This window comes from Neodiprion lecontei, chromosome 6, assembly GCF_021901455.1.
Source record: "Neodiprion lecontei isolate iyNeoLeco1 chromosome 6, iyNeoLeco1.1, whole genome shotgun sequence".
NCBI lineage: Eukaryota > Metazoa > Arthropoda > Insecta > Hymenoptera > Diprionidae > Neodiprion > Neodiprion lecontei.
Window position 1 is genome coordinate 7,048,052 of NC_060265.1, and position 21,936 is coordinate 7,069,987.

A 21,936-nucleotide genomic window follows, 5' to 3' on the forward strand; every position below is an offset into this window, starting at 1 on the left:
TTTGAGTTACAAGGTACAAGGTATGTATGTATGAAAGGACGGTAAGGTGGGTGGTGGTGGGTACGTATATTTTAATGCCCCCGCGGAAAGACATCTACGCGCGTTTGTTTGCATCGCGTACACGCCGTCTCGTATAAATACAACGCGTTTTTTCATCCCGTAATAAAATAAAGATTGGATTTTTCCCCAGCGTACAGAAGTCGCGTACTGACACACGTACGAATCGACGTAATTTACTCGTTGGGATGGAAATGAATTTCTTTTTTTTTTTTTTTCTTGCAAAAGATACTACAGTCACCCGCAATACCGACCGAGGCAAGATTATATATTATTATTGTTATATCATATAATATAGTTGCAGAGTATAAACCGCGAGCAGTTTCACCGCACAACAATAAATAAGCCTTATTCAATTTGTTACGGCGGATATAGTGAAAGTCACTACCGCGCGGCGTGATCGCGGTACCGGGGCGTAAAAAATTAGATCCAAAAAGAAAGAGAGAGAGAGAGAGAGAGAGAGCGAAATTGCGAACTGGATTACACGAGCGAGCTCGAGCATTGTTTCACAAGTTGTTGTGGCGTTATACGGCTCGTTCCCCCGCGTAACCTGCTCTCTGCCAGGCTGCATTGTTACCGCTATTGTTTTCTAATTGGCACAAGTAGAACTGCACCCGGTTATACATATCGCACGTGTGGGTGCAGCACGGGAACGTTGCACATTGCGTCGAAGGTTTCACGGAAATACTCCTCGATCTACGTGTTCTACAGGTTCGGTATACGATATGACGAAACAGGAATGAAACAACGTGCGTGATAATTGACATAAAAACTAATCCCGTAGCTACGAGTACGACAAAGTGAGACATGAAACAAATGCAAAAAAAAAAAAAGAATTATCTGACGAAAGGTCTTACGCTCAAGTATAACGTTCGGAATGACCAAACTTTGCAGGTGTTTTTTGTTCGATTCCAATCTCGTTTGTCTAATCTGTACTCTTTACCTCACATCTGATTAAGACAATAATCATGTAAATCGGCGCCCAGGCTGGTATAACAATCATCAATGTCATAGTGACGTGTTCGAGGGTGGACAATCGGTATTTCGACAAAAGCTTGCCTCTCGTGAAGATTCGCTTGAACGCGATGCTGGATGCTGTGCAGTACCTGTGCGGTATAAGCGACGAGGGGAGAGTGAGAAAAGGTGAGATAACGATGGCGAGAGAAAGAGAGATGGGCGAGAGATTGAAAAGAGGGAAAACCGTTGCGGCCAGGCTCTAACCTGATGATGAAATCTGCAGAAACTGCGAGCTTCGATGGGCGGCAACGGAAGCGCCTCCTCCCATCTACCGGATATTTCCACCGGGTCTCATATTTTATTTCATTTTATTTTATTTTATGCTACATTTTTCTCTCACATTTCTCCATTCCTTTTTTTCCTGATTGTTTTTCTTTTCCTTATTTCTTTTTTCTTTAAAATATCAGTCAACGAACGCTCTCAGGGGATGATTTCTTTCCGTTTAACCCCTCCCTCGTATGTTTCTCTTCATCCTGTAGAGCGAATTGCCGCGGAATTGTCGTGACAGAAGATGACGAGGAATTTCGCGGAGACGGAATGATCGCGGTGAATTCTAATTTTATTCTAAACACATCTGTCTTACCTATACCTACGATATATCTACCAATACCTAAAAACCGACGCACCGTTACGAGCTCGTAAAAATCTAGTCTCTCTTTCTCCATCTTTTTCTCTTTCTCGGCCAGCCCGAGGCACGTTTATAAATCGCGATGATATTCTCGGATGAAATTTAAAGTCTCAAACGTTTACCGAGATCGGTGGCCATCTTAGTTTTAAACGAGTTTCTACAGACGATCGGTTCAAAGAATGAATGATAACCCCGAAAAAATATAAAACTGCGATAATAATCTAGCCGTTTCCACGAATCTCGAGTTTTTGGTAATACGTAATATATTACGCGTGCAGTTGTAATTCGATAATACGAACATGTGGTATATATAATAAATTACATTAAATCGCAGGTGCTAAATTGCAATCTGGGTGTGTTCGGATTTGCGCTAGGTACGAAGGTGGCAAAAATCTTAATCTGCGTTAGAGGGAACACAGTGATACCCGCCAACACCGACCACCCAACCGATCGACGAACCAACACAAACGTGGCCATTATTGTCGGTGCACATATTGTTGTATTTACAAATACGAGACAAGCTGCTGCTGCCGCTGCTGTGGCCGATCTCTGTGTGCTCAGCGCGTTTTGCGCTGGTATAAGTAAGTCAATATAACCGGCCTTTCTATATTGCACATAGGCGGATAGCCAACTATAGCCTGTCTATCCAAGCCTGCGATGTGGGATATTATTATACAGGGTACATGCACCGCACAATATTACGAGTTGCGCAATTTCTGTGCGAATATACGAATGTGTGCGTGTGTCTTATAGTTTGCACTTTGGCAGAAAGGTAACGAACACGGATTGACTTTCGTGTGTCGTATATACGCCATGCGGATGAAATGTCGGGAAGTGGGGGAGTAAAATGAAAAAAAAAAAAAAAAAAAATATCCATGGTTGTCTCCACACATGCACGGAACTCCAGAGAAAATAGGCTTCGGATTGTGAATTATCGCTTGTTTCCACACGCGGTAATCGCAACCCTTTCTAATCGTATTCTACAGTGAGTCGCTACGTTATAAACCGACCGACCAACGCGGTTCGATTGTTGGATTATTATTCGCGGGACCTACATTGACTAATCGAAACGGTAACCGCTTTGCGTATTGGACTATATCCGATAATTCATTGCGGTATTATTTGTCACCTGCAGATATGACGGGTCGATTGGTCGCGGCGCGGCAGATTAATAATTCCATTAGGTACCCGTGTAATGCGAGAAAATATTAATTGATCGTTCAATCAAGTCTCCCAGACAATTCTCTCACTCTCTGTCGGCTTTTACTTTTTTTTACCTCGACTTCCTTTCGTCGAGAATTTTTCTTCCTACGCGCGATCGCCTTCACAACGGGTATGATCGACGCTTTGCGCGTTACGTTTATAAATAATTAGCGTTAATTAAATTCTCTTTAGAGAATTTAATTTTATCGTAATTATATAGTTATATTATTTTCCCACGCGCATCTGAAACTGCGTGGAAAATACGACTCGCATTTTTGCACGTCGTTCATCTTCAAAGGGATTGATAACCTTCGATCACTAATATGTATGCAACCAGCGTGCGAAAGATGGAAATCTGATTTTTTACCTGCTCGCTTGCAGAGCATACAATTTTTTTAATACCTTATTTTTTTACAGCCCTTTTGTTATTTATTGATTTACTTGTTGCTTCTTTTTTTTTTATCACGAGGCAGTTTTGATAACCTGATAAAGGCGTCGCTACAGTTGGGTACAGGATGAAAGTTAATTCGGTGGCATAAAACGTGTGCGACTAAAATCGAGCGTTGCGCAACAGTGTTTGAAATATTCGTTAATAACCCCAGAATTAATTAACAAACGTGTTGAACTTTTACGTGGATAACAAAATGGGCAGCATTTACGATTCGTTCGTCACAACATCGGCACTCGAATTTCGAGGCATAATAATTATTACGCAACAACAGCCATAGTCGATAACTTAAGCTCGTAAGTTATAACAGGTATCCACGTTAATGTAGAATTTTCCTTAGATTATTGATTGTATTGGTAAAAAAATTGTATGTTTTCTCATTTAAATTTACACCTTATTTCTTCAATACGTTAACGAAGAAGGTATCAAAAATATTTTTAATCCTCGAACTAGAAACAGGTGAATGAAGATCTTTTAAAAATCTAGGGCGAATCGTTCGAGTTTTAATTTCACGAGAAACTCACTTCTTTTTATCGTCGAGAAAAATGATTGAAGGTGAATATAGATGTTTATTGAGTACCGCACGTTTTGACTGATTTTCAAACTTATTTCACATTTCCTGAGATAGTAATTACAACTTAAATGAACCTGCCTGAGTATTTCACATTTGTCCAATCACCTCGTTTGACGTTCAAAAATAAGAATCAGAAAAAAGCGCAATAAAAAATATGGAATACAGGTCTGATCTGATCTCGTTATTAAGCTACGGATAGCTGAAGGTTTCGCAATGGGAAAATAAATTTTTCAGTCACTCACCGGCGGCGGGGAACCAAGCAAGAAAAACAAGAAGAAGGATCCGTTTTGGCCAAACTCTCTTGTCGCCGGAAAAATAATCCAACTGTTGAAAAATCGCTAGTCTTGACGCAGAATCTAATGGATTACAACCGCGGCACTTTGACACACACGTGGAGAACTACAAGAGCCATTGCAGAGGGAATTTGCGGAAGTCAGAGACTAATAGGTGAGTGAGTGAGTCTGTATACGAGGATGAACGAGTTTGATCGATCATAACCGGGGCCCTAACCGATCGTTGATCTACGCTCCTCTGCACCCTACATTTCCTCAAGTTTACTTTGTCGCCCGAGTCATATTTTCGCAGATTAGATATCCGCCTGCAAACAAACTTCGCTGCTCGATTCCCACTCGTAGACAGCAAACACCCGCCTCGATTTCTGTAAAGCCTACGTAATATATTTCTATATTTCTATGCATTCCGACGACCGTAAGATCCCCGATCGTAACAACGAATCGACCACCTTGTTTTACGATCATCGCGTGCAAGGAGCACCGGAAATTCACGCTTCCAATTTATTTGCAGGCCCCCACTTCGTCGTTTCTGCTTGCCGATCGCAGCGTCGTTTCAACTCACGTATATCCACATGTAGCCGTAAATGTTTACTTTTATCCCGTATAATTCCTACTTTTATTCACGTTTTTATTATAGGATTAATATTCACCTTTTAATGAGTGTTTCGAGACAGCTTACAGAGTGGTTTAAGCACGCGATTAGTCGGAATTAATTCGCATAAATTTGACTACCGATTTCGTTCGTAATGAGATCCGACTAAGCTCGGCAATCGTAAACTTTTTACCAAACTATCGAAGTCTGGAACGATTGTTGTAAACTTTTGGCTCAAAAAAATCGTTCCTCAATTTTCAAATACCGCGTGACTAATTCTCCCAGCTATTTCATCCCCTGCTCGTTCACAGGTAAAGAAAAGAGCAGCAGATGTGCATACGTAATATTCTGCGAAATCGATCGGCTGGACAAATCGTTGTGAAAATGTTGCACAATCGATACTGAAATAACTTACCGGGTTGGAATTTTCTGCCAGCTGATTCTCGGCTTTTTATCGGCGCTTCGTGCCCACCGACCGTTCGTATATCGGAGGGAACATCAGGACCTGTTCGTTTCTGCAAAAAACGACGAAAAAAAAACAATGTTACAAGAATATCACAAATCGAGAAAAGATGGTAAGAAAAAGAATTATCGTACGAAAGTCATGCATCTTTGTTACGTAATCGCAAAAAGCTAAATCACACGCCGGAATATTTAATGCACAATGTCACCGAGGAATCAACTCTTGCGTCACAGTTCGCTTTCAAATTCCGTCGAGTGTGTGGATATTTCTTATTTTCCATACACGTTACAAAGGAATTCAACTTTGTAACGAGACGTGCGTCACGAGTCAGCCGATGAGGTTCGCAGTCGCGTACGACGGCCATCGGTCATATTCGCAGAAAAAGTTGCAATGTATTAGTAAAAATACCTGCGCCCGTGTGCACAGGCAGGTTATAATTAGGTGTACGTATGTATTTTCCGCAGCGAAGAAGCATATACCGGGTAAATCTCACGATTGTGGACAAACTTTTTTACCTCATCGCGTTCGGGTACAAATTTTTTACGCTCCCGGATCTTGATTGTGACAAACGAAATACAAACAGAGAAACGAAACGACAATAATTTATGCATATAATATTGCCGGTATTTTATGTACACACATATTATACACGTATATGCAATATGAATTCTACGTATGAAAGCAATATCGTTGTTCTCAAGAAACTATTAGGATACTTGTAAAGATCTATGCGTAATCGGGAATTTTAATCGACAATATATATTTCGCTTCGCACACGAATAAATCGGTTCTCTTCCCCGTACCATTTTCAGTATTCGTATAATTTTTTCCTTGGTTAAGAACAACGTGAATTGAATTCAGAAAAAAAATTATATCGATTTTGAATACCTATAAGATACGACGCTCGGGTTTACGTATCGGGTAAAACGATCAACCGTTTTGAATATCTATATGTGGTATATTTGACGTTAATTGCATCGTTGCAAGACTGCATAAAAGACGATGAAGAAGAAGAAAAATACGCGTACAGCAGCTAGAGTAAGCCAATCACCTGCAAACGTGAGAGTAAAGTATATAATTGGTTGAAAAATCAAGAATTCGAATGGTTAATTAATACGTCATTATTATATTATATACTCTCGGCAATAAATTTATTAGCCATATAGCTGCGTCTTCATAACAGTTACGGGTGTACAGATGTTTAATACCGGTAATATTTTTCTCCTCTTTTATTCTCAACTCGACTCGTTCCTTTCGGTCGCTGCAGTCGTAGTAAATAATAAGTCGTTGTTATAAATTATTTCTTTTAATTTCCGACATTATAACCACAGCTGTAATGATACAGATGTACGTCTATAATAGCGCAATTTATCCACCCGTCTGCATCGCGGGAAGCTGCCACGGGTATACAATAACGATTATAATCTAGCTCAAGACGACGGCTTGTAGCCGCAGATCGAATCACGCCATTCGATAGCTCGGTACGAAATCGTTAGAACTTACGAATAAAAAATCTATACGTCGTCAATAATTTATGGCTCAAATGGTGCATAATAACGTCGAATCCTGTCGTAGAACAGGTTATAAGTCCGAAAGTTGTAGTCGGAATAGACGATGTTCAAACCTGATTCTTCCTGACTTCGTATCCAATTCCAAAAAATTTCATAAACTGCCAATTATCGCCTACCTGAGATTAATCATAATCAACACATTCGTGAAGTCTTTACGCGCTGGCAATTTTAAGTTGCTATTGTTATGGAATGTAACGCATGTTCAGAAAGATTGAACGAATGACAAGGTGGCCGTTCAATGTGGTTTAGAAAATTTCCGGCTGTTTTCCACTTTCACGGATCGAGACTGATCGTAAGTAAGCTTTTTCCTTGACTTATCGCTTCAATGTATCGGATTTGTCTTTTTTCTAAAAACGTCGGATTTGAATAATTCATGAATGAAAAACAGAAGGTCGCGTAAAAACTAGTGACTATGAAGTTTAGACCTTAAACACGCGTATTCGCATTGTTATTAACATCATCATTATCATGTCTATACATAAATATTCATAATCAAGCTAGCGCAGCGAGTAAAATATAAGAATTGAAAAAATACCCGCACGAGACGTAAATTCTGAACACAGCTATACAGGATGGTCCATCTGACTCTGCGTCTCTGAAGTGATCTTATTATTCAGGGAATCAAGTTCAACCATTTCCAATAACGTGATCTCCGAATGACCTTCAGCTTCAAAATTTGTAATTAAATGATAAAGATGGAAATTGAAGAAGAATAAATCTTAACGGCAAAATCGGTACTTTCTTTTTGACTCAATTTATTTCAACGCGTGTGCAAAATGTCGTCCACCATCCGGAATGCACGTAATAAAGAATTTCCCAGATTGGCTGGATCGGCAATCTTTTATTATATGTATGGACGAGTGGTCTACGAATTTGTGGATCCGACGAACGATCAAATAGTCCCGAGATCACGAGCCAAAAAGGGTTAACGTGCAGCAGGAGCATCGGCAGGTATCAAGGGCAGGAGCTCGCCTCTCTATTAATAGCGCAAAGCCTCGATAATATCGAGGCAATTCGCTCTCGCGCATCGAGTAGTAGACGTACGTAGTTGGGCGGGTACACAAGTTACAAGGCAGGCGAACGTAGACGAGGTCCGTTGGCGGGCGTGTGCGCTCGGAGTGCAAGTTTAACGCTGCGCTAGGATGGGGTAGGACGGGGTCGCGGCGCGAAGGTAGCGAGCGAAGCGAACGAAGCGAACGAAGCGAGCGGCGACTAGGTGGCGCGCGGCTCGCGTCCTGCGTGCCGGCTAGCCGCGGTGCTGACGGCGTGGTCAGGTGGCTGGCAAGGACGCCGGAGGACGACGACCCCGCCACGATCCGGTCACTCGCTGCCCGCTGCCCTCCTTCGTGCCGGTGCTTCGCGGGTTATACCTACGTACCTCCGATCTCGAGTGCGAGCGAGCGAGCGAGCGAGCGAAGCTGGATTTCTCGTCTCGCGAATCGGCGGTCGATGCGTGTTGTATGTACGTATCGTACCTCTGCACAGCTGATACAACGCACCTTCGGAGAGAGACCTGCAAGTGTTTTACCTCAATCTTGGCGTTATACGTAATACCGAGCGTGTGTCATTCCCGCAGTCTCAACACACGCGCGCGCGCACTCGCACGTGTATGTTGTATGATAAATGCTGTGTGGGCTGTGTTATTGTATCTTATACCCGTATGCGTGTAACTGCACGCAGGTGCGGGATCGAGACGAATGGTTTATTCTGGTACGTTCGAGAGGATAAACGGTTGGGGGTTAAAACTTGGAAGGGTCGATGTATCGAGATTTTAAACATGCGGAGATGAAATAACGAGAGATGAATTCCTCGAATCTTAATTTTTGGTCCTCCGAAATATCGATCGTCGCCTGGACAATCCTGATCGCTAATTATACAGTTTTTAGAGAGTCGACGCTGTATGAGGTTATAGATACGTGTACTTACGATTATTATATCGTACTTACACAGTAATAAAGAAGATAACAGTATTTTTCGTCACGTCGTCGGCCACAGAATATATAATTTGCATATCCTGGCGGTATTGATCTATGAATTAAAGATTCCACGTCAACCGAGTTTATACAATTGATGAAACTGGTGTGATAAAGTGATCAGAAAGGAAATAAAATCGTAAAAAATATAAAATACTTGTGTCCAAATGGAAAGGAGCGATTTAATGAACCATAAATTTTTTAAACCAGTCGAATCGAGCAGATCGAGAGAGCCGATTACCTAACTAGACGATAAGTAAGAGCCTCATCGATCGCGAATGAAATTTGGGACAATTAGAAAAAATGGTGAACCGATCGGATCGATGTAAAATCTTCACTCACGTCTTCGGAAGACTTTCTAAAAATACCGGAAAAGTCATATCGTGCGTTGCGTAGTGTGTACTTGTAACGAAGAAAAAACAGACGACCGACGACGACGGTAAGTGTTCGTTGCCAGGAATTATCGTGAAAAGCCGAAAGAAAGTATAGAAAAGGAAATCACGGACATCGATGAAAATGAATGAAATGAAAGGAAACGAAATGAACGGGGTATAAGAAGATTGCCGGTTCTGGCTGGGCGCGAGAAGTAAGGGGCGGAAAGGGGGCGATGTAACTGAAATAATGGAGTAGGGTGTTCGAGTGTTCGAACGGTTTTTCCCCCGGGGGCTTGTCGAGGGGCATGCGGCACCTAATCACAGGGTGAAACGAGGCTGGAACGCGGCGCTGCTGTCGCGGTACGAGAGAGATGAGAGAGAGAGAGAGAGAGAGAGAGAGAAACGCGGAGGGACCGTGTGTGCTGATAACCCGACCTGTTATTACATTTCTTCTGGTAATATTCGCCCTGTCACCCGCAGGAAATAAGAAGCTGGCAAAGTCTCGCTTTGTTACCGCTCTCTGGTCTCTCTCTCTCTCTCTCGCTCTCCTTCTCTCAGTTTCTCTCCCGCGCGGTGCACAAAGTCTCGACCTTCGCGAGTTTCGGGGGCGGCGATTGAACAGAAATTGAATGATTGGGGCGAGCCTGGAGGGCGCTTGATTGTTCATTCAAACAACAATCGTAATTGCGTTACGCACCCCGAGGGTGCCGACGACGACGACGACGACGACGACGAGTCGGGACTCAATCACCGCGGACTTGACTCGCTCCGCTCCCAGGCGACGTGGCCCACCATACCATGAGAACCGAGCCGAACCATAGAGGCGAAAACCTGCCTTGGCCATGATAATTGCTGGCCTCGATAATACGCGAGTGCTCTTCACTCCGGCGGCGTAGCGTCGAGGCCGATTCTCGCCGACTCCTGCTGCACTTGACCGTCGTCGCGTCGGCTTCGAAGCCTTGTTATACCGAATCCGTTAGCTTCGCTGCATGACGGGACCACGTGCCCCGATACTCGGGATGTCGCTAACGATCCGGGTTCTGATCTCGAGGTCCGAGTCGCTTTTGCGACGTGAAAGACTTGCTGCGGCAAAATGCTTCTCGTATATTACTATCTTATTTACTCGTACGTATAAGCGATTTTGAACGTGTCATTTTTCAACCAAATCATTGAATATCGATCGGTAGATGCTAATTGTTCGAAGAATCAGCTGCCCGTGTGGAGGATAAATATCGAGTATTCAAGATTTGTATGCACGCGCTTATTTCTAAATTCTACATAGCGAGTGCGTATAAATGAGACGCGAGAACTTGTGCAGCATAAAATTGCTACAAGATCTTGTCAAAATTTTCTATATTCAATGTTATTAATAATAATTGCTAGTGGCGCATGAACTAAAACAGAGTTTGGTATAGCCTGAACCGTCATTCGTGTGAAAGAATTTCAATATTCGTTAGTCGAAAGAGTCAAATTTTTCATTTATTGGCAATTTTAGCCGATCGTATACATACCGGTTATCCATAAAGTTTATCGTATATCCTTGATACCACTTTTTCAAACCAGTTTTTGTTAAAATTTCGGTAAATTAGCTGCCGTTTGTTCCCCCGGCATACATTAAAATTATCTATCTATGCGGAAAGATTCGCGGCAATCATATCCAGGCTTCACACTGAGAGAAAGACATTGAGAATAGGTATATCATAGCTAATTATAGGCATTGCGGTAAATGTCTAAAAATTCAATTCCGCAGTTTGAAACAAAAAAAAAAAAGATCATTCAAATACCTAATGAATTTCAATATTCACAAAATACATCGATTCCGTTAACGTTCCGTCTTAAGAGTAAAAACATTTATTCGATCGAACTGAAACTAGCTTTTCTTAAAAAAAATATCATTTGTATGAAATGAAAGTTTTCGGCACGCAACTGTAATATTTTACTACACATAATGATAAGCACACTTAACGTTCAATAATAACAATCGGTCAAAAATTAGCGATATCTATTATTAAAAATACTCTGTTTCAATTGAAGTAATTACTTCAGCGTGTACGACATTTCATTCATTCATATTATGCGATTAAATTCCCAACTGCAGAAAAGATCGGGTTATACACGAAAATATGGGACCAAGTCTCGTTCGCACGCGTAGTCGTTGACGTGTTGGCATATTAGAGCCGCGTGTCCGCGCGAAGCACGTGGTGCGTTTAACGTGTGTTATTTAATAGGTGTGGCAATGATAAAATATTTGACCGACATATACGTGTCGCATACATACGAGCCGTAATGTAGTATTAAAAAAGTTTGATCAGCGAAATTTGCCAACGATCGATGATCGCTTGGGTTTTCGGTTTCTCCCGTCCGTGCCGCTTGTTTCCAGACAAAACGCACGCGAGAATCGGTGATCGAAGAATCCCTGCAGCCTCTCTACGTGACCACGAGTAGCCGTGCGAGTAGGTGAAACTATGAGTACGGAACGATTTGCCTAGGTAGGCCAGCCGAGCAAGCGTTGCCGCGGAGTTAGGCAGGTACAACGTTTGTTCAGCTACATGAGTAAATATGTGTGTTAGTTTGAGCCGAACCAGGAACGAAATTGAGGTTGACGTATTGTCACTGCCTTTTCGTGATTAACATAATAATAATGCAAACACAATGACACGAGGCTCGTCCTCGTTGTGTTTTGTTTGACCAGGTGAAAATGGCTCCACGCTTACCGAGTAAGTCAAACACTTGCCGCCAACGGCGGGTAGGGGGAGGGGAACGTCAATGGGAACTTTGGGCAGCCGTTGCGACCTTAACGATAATGATTAAAATATCAAAAAAAAAAGTGTAGGTACACGCATACGCTCGCTGATCAATCGACGGCGAATTTTTCGCTCCCCGCATACGGAAATGGTAAATTTGGTAGTAATAATAATTTCGTACAATTATACCGAGCCGCCCTGATACTCGAATCGATATTCCAGCGTCGTCGGACAGAAGCGACGCGAAGTGTGCGACGGAGCCTTAAATCGGTAAATCCGCGAATCGTTGAGTCGAGCAAGGATCAAAGGGTCGTTTGTACCTTCCATTGAATCGTCGAGGCTGATTGTCGGGCAAAAGGTACGCTGAACGAACGAACGAACGAACGAACCAACGAACGAACGGTGGAGATTTCTCTCATTTCCAGATAATCAGTTTACAATGAGCCGGACGAAAGTGCTAGATGGGGGAGCTAATCCTTCTGTAGCGGAGTCGAGGGTCCCGCCCTCGATCCTTATCCACCCCCGCTTTCACAACGAAAATTCTCACTCCAACCCTCGGTCCCGGGATTTTACACGGTCGACCGGAGGAGCCCTTCCCACAGGAGAAAACAACGCGCACCGACTGCCGGTGACTCCTGACTGACTGATTGTGAGCCGGACAATCTGCTCGAATTACCCAAACAGCGTTTGCCTTGCCCCCTCACCTCTCCACTTATCAAAACAACAGGGGGATCATCCTTCTTTCTCCTTTCACCCATGAAGAAACAAATCTCCGAGCGGTTTTCACCTTTCCAATTGTTTCCGGGGTTCACCGTCTTCGCGACCATTGATTCGAACCGTGACGCAGGACTTTTTGCACATTGGGTCAATCCTTGCTTAATTCGTTCGCAAGGTTGCGACGATTTCCGACAAACAGGTGGAAACGGTCGTGTCGCGACTGATGCAACCGTTTAGGATGTGGTTGGTTAGTCGAGATTCGATAGGCGGAGAGACTCGGTATATACTGGATGAATTTCGCCGTTGGCCGAAACCCCGCGGGATGCGATAAGATGACGCGATCGTTCGAGAAGCCTGACCATACGGAGAGATAATCGTCATTCCATTATAACCATACCCGATGAGGACGTGTGAGAGGGACCCCCGGCTATCGGTGGGTAACGACTCTAGGTTAAGATGGCGCGCTTCGGATCAAAACGTTCACAACGACCTACGAACAGCCACATTCACGGCGTTTCACTTCTCTTATTTAGCTCTCAGTCGTAATAGAAATGCCCAGAGGTAAAACTGGTTCCCCGAAGAAATGACCACGATCTCTCGTCACCTAATCGGCCGATCGCCGATCCATTTGTTGTTCCCTGTTATGCGGTGCATTGCTATATTATCATCGTAAACGCTCGCTATTACACCCCGAAATTCATCGATCATGCATACGTTATACCTACGTGTACATAGCTATACTCCGGTATACATATTTTCAATATCGATTGAAAAGATTTTACGCTGCGTTAAAATTTCGTTGTATAACACATGACACGTTGGTATAAATGTATGGGGTATCTAAATCGATCGATAAATATTTGTGTCCAAGAATTCGAAAGCATTTTTAACAAATCGATGAGAATTTTTTACTTTTTCTTTTATACCTCAAATAGAATCAAACGTCGAGATCGTCAATTAGCAAACGTGGTACGTAATGAGCTAGGATTTCACGTGAATTATGATAATGGCAAAAAAATCGCCCGAGGTCATCGACGTAATCAGATTAACGGAAAGGGACATTTGCTTGGAAATCGAGCGAACGAACCCGATTGATTAACACTGATTTCGAATGATTTCTACTAATTTCTACCTTATCCAGTGCGTCCTCGTTGGTTCCCAGCGTATATAAATTGATTTCTTTTTTCGTCCTAATTTCTTGCTAAAACCGTTAAATTTATGACCCGATCGTCGAGTGAATAGCCCCTCGAATCGCTATAATTCCGTGCTCTAATCTACATAATTAATGTATCATCATGGCGAGTCGTGTAGAAACTTAAACTTCGGATCGAAGACTGACAGTTATACACCGACAACGAGCTATAGGTGTGAGAAAAAATCTTCCCCGAAGCTTATTCGTCTGTACCTACGTACTACGAATGTCGTGGAAACACGTTCAACTGGTTGTTTCCTCGATTTTTCAACCTTTCCACACTTTTTACTCACCGTCAGCACGCGTCGGCGGGAACGAGCTATTAAAGGAAAATACGGTAACGATCGATTACCCCTCACGGTTGGACGCGGCGACTCTCGTCGAGTTGGGGGGTTGGCTTCTGTTGTAGGGGTTCGCGTGTAATTACCGTCACAAACACCGGGACACGTGAGTGCCTGCCTATCTACGAGCGAGCATCGAGTGCCTGTAACGGCGGCAGGTTCCTGGAGCACGAAGTGCCGCGATGTATCGGAGAGAGGCCGGCACAGATGAAACTCTTAATCGTAAAAATAATTGAAAACACCCGTAAAGCCCTGCCGATGAAAAAAGCATCGTCTGCCGGAAGTTACCGGAAAATGACAATTAGTGGGACGGATGAAGCAGCGCCTCTGTGCCGGACTGTCTGACGTCAACGGCGACCGTTCCGTTCCCCTTTTTATCTCCCCTCGATCGAGGAGAATCGATCGGCGAACAATCCGCGGACACTTTCGACAAAGTCTCGCGCTTCCTTCTTCCGGTGTCTCGTTCCTTCGTCTTTTTGTCCGTTTTCGTTACGTCTCTGCGGATCTGATCGCGAAACGGCGTGCAGGGGAGGGTGGCTTGCGTCGAACATGTGTCTGCGTACACGGAGGCTTAATAAGCGCAGCTTTCGCTCGACGAACGAGGGTGCTGCAGGGAGCATCGATTGCTCTTCAACCAAGGGTTTCGTCCCTGCGCGAACGATTTCCTCGTTATCATTGAACGCCGGTAATAAATAGCTCTGCTCGTGCAGTGAATAGATAGACAGGCTCGTACACGGTCGTGTTCGAATATCGGGAAGAAACTTCTGTTTTTCTCGACAAAACATTTTCTTCTACGCTTTTCCGCATGCAATTTTTTACTCCTTTCGATCTACGAATCAAGTTCCCGATTACAATTTTTGTTTTTCACATCAAACTTCCACTTCTTTAGGTGAGAAGCGCAAACTAAAACTGTCGAAGTTAACGTGTTTTGTGAAACCTCGTTTTCTCGCTTCAACCACGCGACACGCTGCACCTCTTTACAGAATAGACCGAACTCCATCCTGCGTATAAATTCGATAATTGCTTTTACAAAATTAATCACAAATCAGCTGTTAACGCGAGTAAAACTTGTAAAAGTTGTCGGATTTCCGATAGTTTTCCGGGCGACAGGAAGTCCTTCATTATTATAGCCAGAATCAAATGGCGTCGAGTGGGTGAGCTCAAGACTTCCTTTACGTACCGATTCAGAGAAGGTAAACGTAACAGCGAATCACAAACGCGTATACCTATACACATATTCGTATCCGTATATACACATATGTATATCATAAGGCGTACGTGGCACGGTTTCAAGAATGGAGTCATGCGCTTTGAATGGAGGCTTTCAATAGCCGAGGCTGCTTGTCTTTTTCGACGCAGAACGATATTGGCTTATACACGTAGTGAAGAGGAATATGAGAGTTATACAAATACTACGCCTCCCGTGTTCCCATCCTTTCTAGCAAACCTCCCATACAAATGGATTCAACACTGCACGCGACTGCATCGAGAAGTCGACTTGCAAACTTACAACCGATACGTCTTACATCGGCGACTGCGGTACATAAGTAAAAGAGTACACCGCGCCTATCTGCAGTATATATCGCAAGCTTGCAAGCTCCAGACTGCGTCGTATTCACGTCATGGTTGCGAATCTAGATAATGTATTATACATATGTAGGTATACATATAATCTACGCTGAGTTGCAGGTAGGCCGACACTGCGAACCTTCTGTCGTCGAAGCTTTTACCCTGAAAGCCGTCAGAGAAGAGAAGAGAAAAGAAGAGAAGCTCCGTTGTTGCCTTGTTATCTCGTGAAAAGAATAATATTCTCTTTGAAACATTAGCGATTCTATGATCACTGGTCTTCATTCGCCAGGTTGATTTACGAACTTTTTCGTACCTACGTCTCACCTCTTTTACTACAGATGGAATCACCGCGCTGTGCGAAACAAAACATTCCACGAGCTTCTGCGTATATTACGTACCATTGTACGTACCGTATATTTTTATACATGGGTATTTACGATACGATTGCGGGTGTAACGCTGTACGTACATGTGTGCATACATATACATATACATGTACTTATACAATATACATATACGTACACAACGTAAGGCGTCGGCAGCGGGCGCCTCGTTACAAAATACTTTAATTAATGATTCCTTGGAACAAATTTACCTTCGTTATTAGCACATTCACGCGATGGCTGTATAGAAAGCTGCACTGACCCTCCCCCCCCCCCCCCCCCGCCCCCAGCCTCCCATTCCCTTCCACCCCGCCTACGTATCCGTATTGCACAAAGACTCCATTGTCGATTCGTTCATAAAAGACTACTGTGCTCCGAGCTCACTGCTCAAAATAATTCAATTCACCCGGTACGCTTTATATACTCACTGTGCTGCTTGTGTGATATCAGAGATGTATATGAACGTGAGTGCGTGCGTATATACTTTATTTATAACATCGTAGAGATACCGCGGCACGCCACTCGCCTACACGTACCTTGTACGATCCTTCGAGAGGATCAAAGGAACTCGAGGACTGGACGAACCCTTTCGTCGCCGTTGCGATCGCGGTCGCGATTTACATGTCAACAAATTACGAGCAAAATTATTTATCTGCAATTCGATATCTCACGCGATATTCGTTACACCTTGGATTCGTATCGAGCACGAGTGCGGATCTCAGGTGAAGAAAATAGGAGAAGAAAAATTTCTTTGCGGTGATACGGTTTGTCATGGGATTACTGATATTTCAATCGTACGTTCAATGATGCGTAATTCGCGTCAATTTCTTATCAGGGTGTCGGGAAATCGAAATCGACTGCGGAACGAGACTGAATCTTGAAACGTGCAGCTGGCACAACATTAGCTGATCCGATGAAGCAAGTTTTCTAGAAAATAATTACACACAAGTGAAATCGTGACTGAATCCGTATTTTTAAACTTGGTATTCCATTTCAATGTAGGTGCTCTAACTTCCTATCCCATGGTTTTTACAAAAAATAATTGTCCCTCGCTCTGTATAAATTCACTTGTTGGGAAGACCCAGTGATCGGTTTAAAATTTTTCAAGTATTCAGAGAACACGGCTTCGCTTTACGAAAAAATTTTAAAAACTAGAATGAAAAAATAAAATGAAAGAAGAACCGTTCAAACAGCGGTATGTGACTGTACCGAAATACTTATAAAAGCCAGGCGCCTAAGTGAGTGTAAATAAATGATATATATGTATATATATATACGGATATAGGTATACGAAATCACGAAACGTTGAGAACTTCTACTCGAATCTATGCCTATACACCAAAAGTAACTTCAAGTGTAATTCTCTTGAACGTTCTATCATATGCAAATATTATTATACCGCAGATCGAAAGATTTGATTCTCGATTGAAATCACCTCGAGTAAAAGAGAAAAATTTCGTGAATAGTAATAATTTAACCGTGTATACCAATAAATATTTCGGATCCGTTTCTCCTTTGCTTTTATTGTTTTCTCTTTTTCTTCTCCTTCTTTATTCTCTTGAACAAAGATATCGTGCCTCTGAAATTGACGCGAGTTGACGCTGCGACACGTTATTTCCATTACCGTGAAAATCACCGTATGTACCGTGCCTCGTGTCTTGCCTTTCACGAATGCACATCACGTATCGGGTACTGGTATATACTATAATGTCTACATTACATATATGTACACGTGTGTATACATATATGTGTATAATATAAATGCGCGTGATATATAGATGCCTAATTATCTAGAGATAATAAATTATCCCGTAACAGAATGCGGCGGAAAAAGGAGAAAAGAAAAAGAAGCACAACATAAACGTTCGACACAGAGCCGATTGACTTCATTTTCACCGATGTATTTAACCTGGATGATCGAGTTGATCATCGATTGATTCTTCGATGCTTTATGATCGTTCTGAGTGAGTTTTTTCGTAAACTTTTTCCAAGAAGAAGAACAAGCTGCAAAACTATACAGAGACTAATTTTGACATTCTGCAGACACATTGAAATGTCGTGAGTCTACAAGGTTTTTTGTTAAAAAATTAGTTAGGCTCTAATAATTGTTTCTTGCTTGAACAAACGACCTAAGAATGGACGTTAAACCGAAAAAGAGGGAATTGCGTGACGGAAACGGTTTTCAATTGCGACCGTGAAAATGTTTTTCTGGTTTCCCGTGACGCCGGCGTACACTGGGAAGGAAATATATATATATATAGGATGTAACGAGATCTAAGAAGTGTAATATATATATGTACAGAAATTATTCTTAAGGAATAATAATTTCGTCACAATAATCCCCCAGACTATTCTGAAGAATAGAAAAAGAAGTAAGAAAAAAAAAACGAGGAGGTAAAATATACATCCTTACCGGTTGTACAATTTTGGTAAAAAAAAAAGAGAGAGAGAGAGAGAGACAGAGAGAGAGAGAGAGAGAGAGAGAGAGAGAGAGAGAGAGAGAGAGAGAGAGAGAGAGAGATAGGATGTATAATATATTCATAATGACACAAATGCATGGATCATACGGCGCAGTATAAAAGATAATGTTAATGTCGACTTGAATGTATTATAAATGATTCAGAGATTATTATTACAGCGAAAGCGGTAAGATTAGAAGGACACTTATACCTAAACGCATTATAATAATGTACAAGGATAATTGTACAGACTAGGAGTAATAAATAGGAATAAATTCCGTCAAAGGCGTTGATCGCAGCGCAGCTGTAATAAAGATCCTCGGGGTAAAGAATATCGAGCGTTCCCCGCAAATCTCTCAACGAGAGTGTAATTTCAATGAACAGTCTTGAGAATATTCGCGAGACGTGTCCCCTTCGGGAGAGCAGAAGAGATTCTAATATTGTAAGCACAGGAAGCTATTATACATATATGTGTATGTATATAGATCGCGGCTTGATTCTCCCGCATAACTGGCTGACTAAATTTGCTCTCCCGCTTTTATACGTCGCTTCGTCGTGCGTTGAGCTTTACACTCGCGGCATAACCGAAGCTCGATTTTTTTATTTCCCTTTTTTTTCGTTTCTTTTTTTCTTTTTTTTCACCAAAAAGTAAAACGCGAACGAGAACGAGAGTGAAAACTCGCTGCTTCCAGAGCCTGCGCCGTGAAAATCACCGTCGATATAAATGACGTGTGTGAAAACGCACGATGTGTAAAGTATAAAATCATATATAGGTGCGTAAAATTTGTATCAGTATTTTCAGCAGCGATACTTTTCTCCGCGGCAGCTAAATAATCACTTTTATTGACATTCATTACTTAATTAGCTAATTACTCTATCAGTAAACAGCCATTGGAGGTCAAAGGAGCTGGCGAGCTAACGTTTGGTTTGCTTCTCTTTATTATTTTATTATCGTTCCTATATACCTACGCGGGTATAACGCAATATGCCAACGAGTCTTTGCGAGTACTTCAATAACAAGTATGTATTATGTGTATATACTCTCCGGGGTCAATTCAATCAGGTATACGTCACTGTTTGAAGGAAAAGAGAAAATGATTATTACTTTCCTCTCTTTCCCACTTCCCAATTTATGAAATCTGCTGAAGCTTGCACGAGATTTTGTCGTTTGATGCAAAATCTATATGAAAACCCCGACTATTTTCAGACTCTTTCTCTTCCTCGTGTCGAACAAATGCTGCAGTATTTGTGAAAGCATTAACTATAAGCTTCTCCCCTTCTCCTTCTTATTTTTCTTCTTCTTGTTTCTGTTTTCTGAATCGTCCATATGCCAGTCAGCATCGCCGCAGAGTGAAGTTCTTCGAAGAACGGGAGGCGGAAGGTTCGTTAGAAGGCACTCTCTAATCTTGGGGTATGTAATTAGTTGCCTTATTTCATAATGGATCGTCTTACTTGTCTTTACCGAGATTCGGTTGCTGCAGTTGGAATACCGTGCATATATATATATATACGGACATAAATATAAAATATAAGGCACGTGTACGATTATTTTGGAGCAGTGAAACAAAAACTGTGAATCAAATAAATGTCATTTGCTTATACTTACAGAAGAATTTGAAAAAACTAACTTGTATCTACTGCTTTGCACGTGAAATAAGAAGAATCGCGGTTGGATTGGGAGATGACGGAATATAGTGTATCGATTATTTCAACGTCTCTCCACAGAACCATAAATTCTTTCGACATGTTGCAAGCGTAATCTCAGTGTTCTTTCGCTTATTCAAATCGTAATGATATGATTTCGGAAGATTTGAAGCGTAAAAATAATATCTGACACAAATATAACAACGATTTTGTAATCAAGGTGTTCAGCATCAATGACAGATCAAATTCCTTGACATTTTCCGATTTTCCAGACGAAAATAAATATTTTTGCAAGATTCACTTTTCACTCTAATCCCCTCCATTCTCTCACGGAGAGCAATTTTCTACATTCCAAAAAAAAAAAAATTAAAAATGCTAATTCCTCATTAATTTTCAGGTACAGCTGAAATTAAAGAAGTGAACTTCCCCCCTCGGATGCATCGGATATCAACGATGAAAATCTGTATGCAAGTCCATCTGACGAATGCGGGAAAATTTATAACAAAGCTCGCGTAGAACGCAAATGGTGTCCGAGTATAATAACGTCGACAATTCTTCACCCCATGCATTTGTATCAACAATGCGTACATACATATGACACACAGGATATATATATATATATATATATATATATATATATATATATATATAAGTGTCCATAATTGAGGCCCTAATTGCAAAGTCAGTTTTAGCACATTTGTAACGTAAAATACCCACGGATCCGATACGTTATATACACGCGTCATGTGAAATTCTTTGCCTAGATATTGATACGTAAAAAAAATGAGACCGAAAGATGGCTTTTCCCTCCACATATTCGACCGGGAGTCTCTCTGCCCACTCGAATCAACCGTACTACCCATGGTTCGCACAATGAGCCTTTATGCGTATTACACAGGAGACCAGCAGGCCATAGAGACATCGCGTTGCGCACCTTCCCGTTCACGGGTTACACCATACACGCATCTTCGTATCGTACGTATGCATACGTGTACGATATACACCCGCGTGAGCGTATATTCCTATGTATATATGTGTGTGTGTGTGTGTGTGTGCGTATAGGAATAGACGGAATCGCGTCGAGGATCAAAGGCGCACGGGGGCAACGAAAGGTACCGTGTACGGCAAAGTGTGTATAATACGCAAAGGCAGCCAGCCACCAGCCACCAGGTTCGGGTTCGACTCCGCCGGCAGCCAGCCACCGACGGAGATGTGTGTCTTTGTTGTATCCTCCGTTATGGACCGATGCGATGCGACGGACGGTAGACGTGTAGAAGTGGTGGAGGTAGATACGGTAGTGGTAGACGTCTATCCGTGGCACGAAGAGGCCCCTCGGCCCGTGCTCTCCTCTCGCGCTTCCTTTTATCATCTGCTTTTCTTTTTTTCTTTCAGTTTCTGCTTTTTCTTTTCTCTCTCTCTCCGTCTCTCCGTCCGTAGGCGAGCCGCTGGCCCGTTTGACCCCGACGCAGTGGCTCCGAGGCCTAATTGTTCATTTTAATGTATTCCCCGCATTTAATTTCCGGATATATTAGTTTCGTTGAGGAGTATAATCAATCTTGTACACAGGCAGCGTGCGCGATGATGCACGTTACGATAAATACGGGGACGATATTTACACACTCGTAATACACTGTAAGTGCCGGTTGTGGCAGCCTCGGATAAATAATTATAATCAACTGCGCAAATTGTTGTATT

At 42.3% G+C, this 21,936-nt stretch overlaps 1 protein-coding gene and 1 long non-coding RNA gene across 2 annotated transcripts in view; one reads left to right on the plus strand and one right to left on the minus strand.

Annotated features, from left to right (window-relative positions):
* The window catches only part of LOC107222776 (transcription factor Sox-5), a 137,924-nt gene that overhangs the window by 100,634 nt on the left and 15,354 nt on the right, over positions 1-21,936 (minus strand). Inside the window, exon 2 of the mRNA XM_046742783.1 lies at positions 5,228-5,327. The gene's annotated coding sequence lies outside the window, so the exon portion shown is untranslated. The remainder of the gene's footprint in view (positions 1-5,227; positions 5,328-21,936) is intronic.
* On the plus strand, positions 4,224-20,685 carry LOC124294977. The gene is made up of 3 exons (XR_006904883.1): positions 4,224-4,374; positions 19,932-20,008; positions 20,639-20,685. It is a non-coding gene; the product is annotated as an uncharacterized LOC124294977 (long non-coding RNA).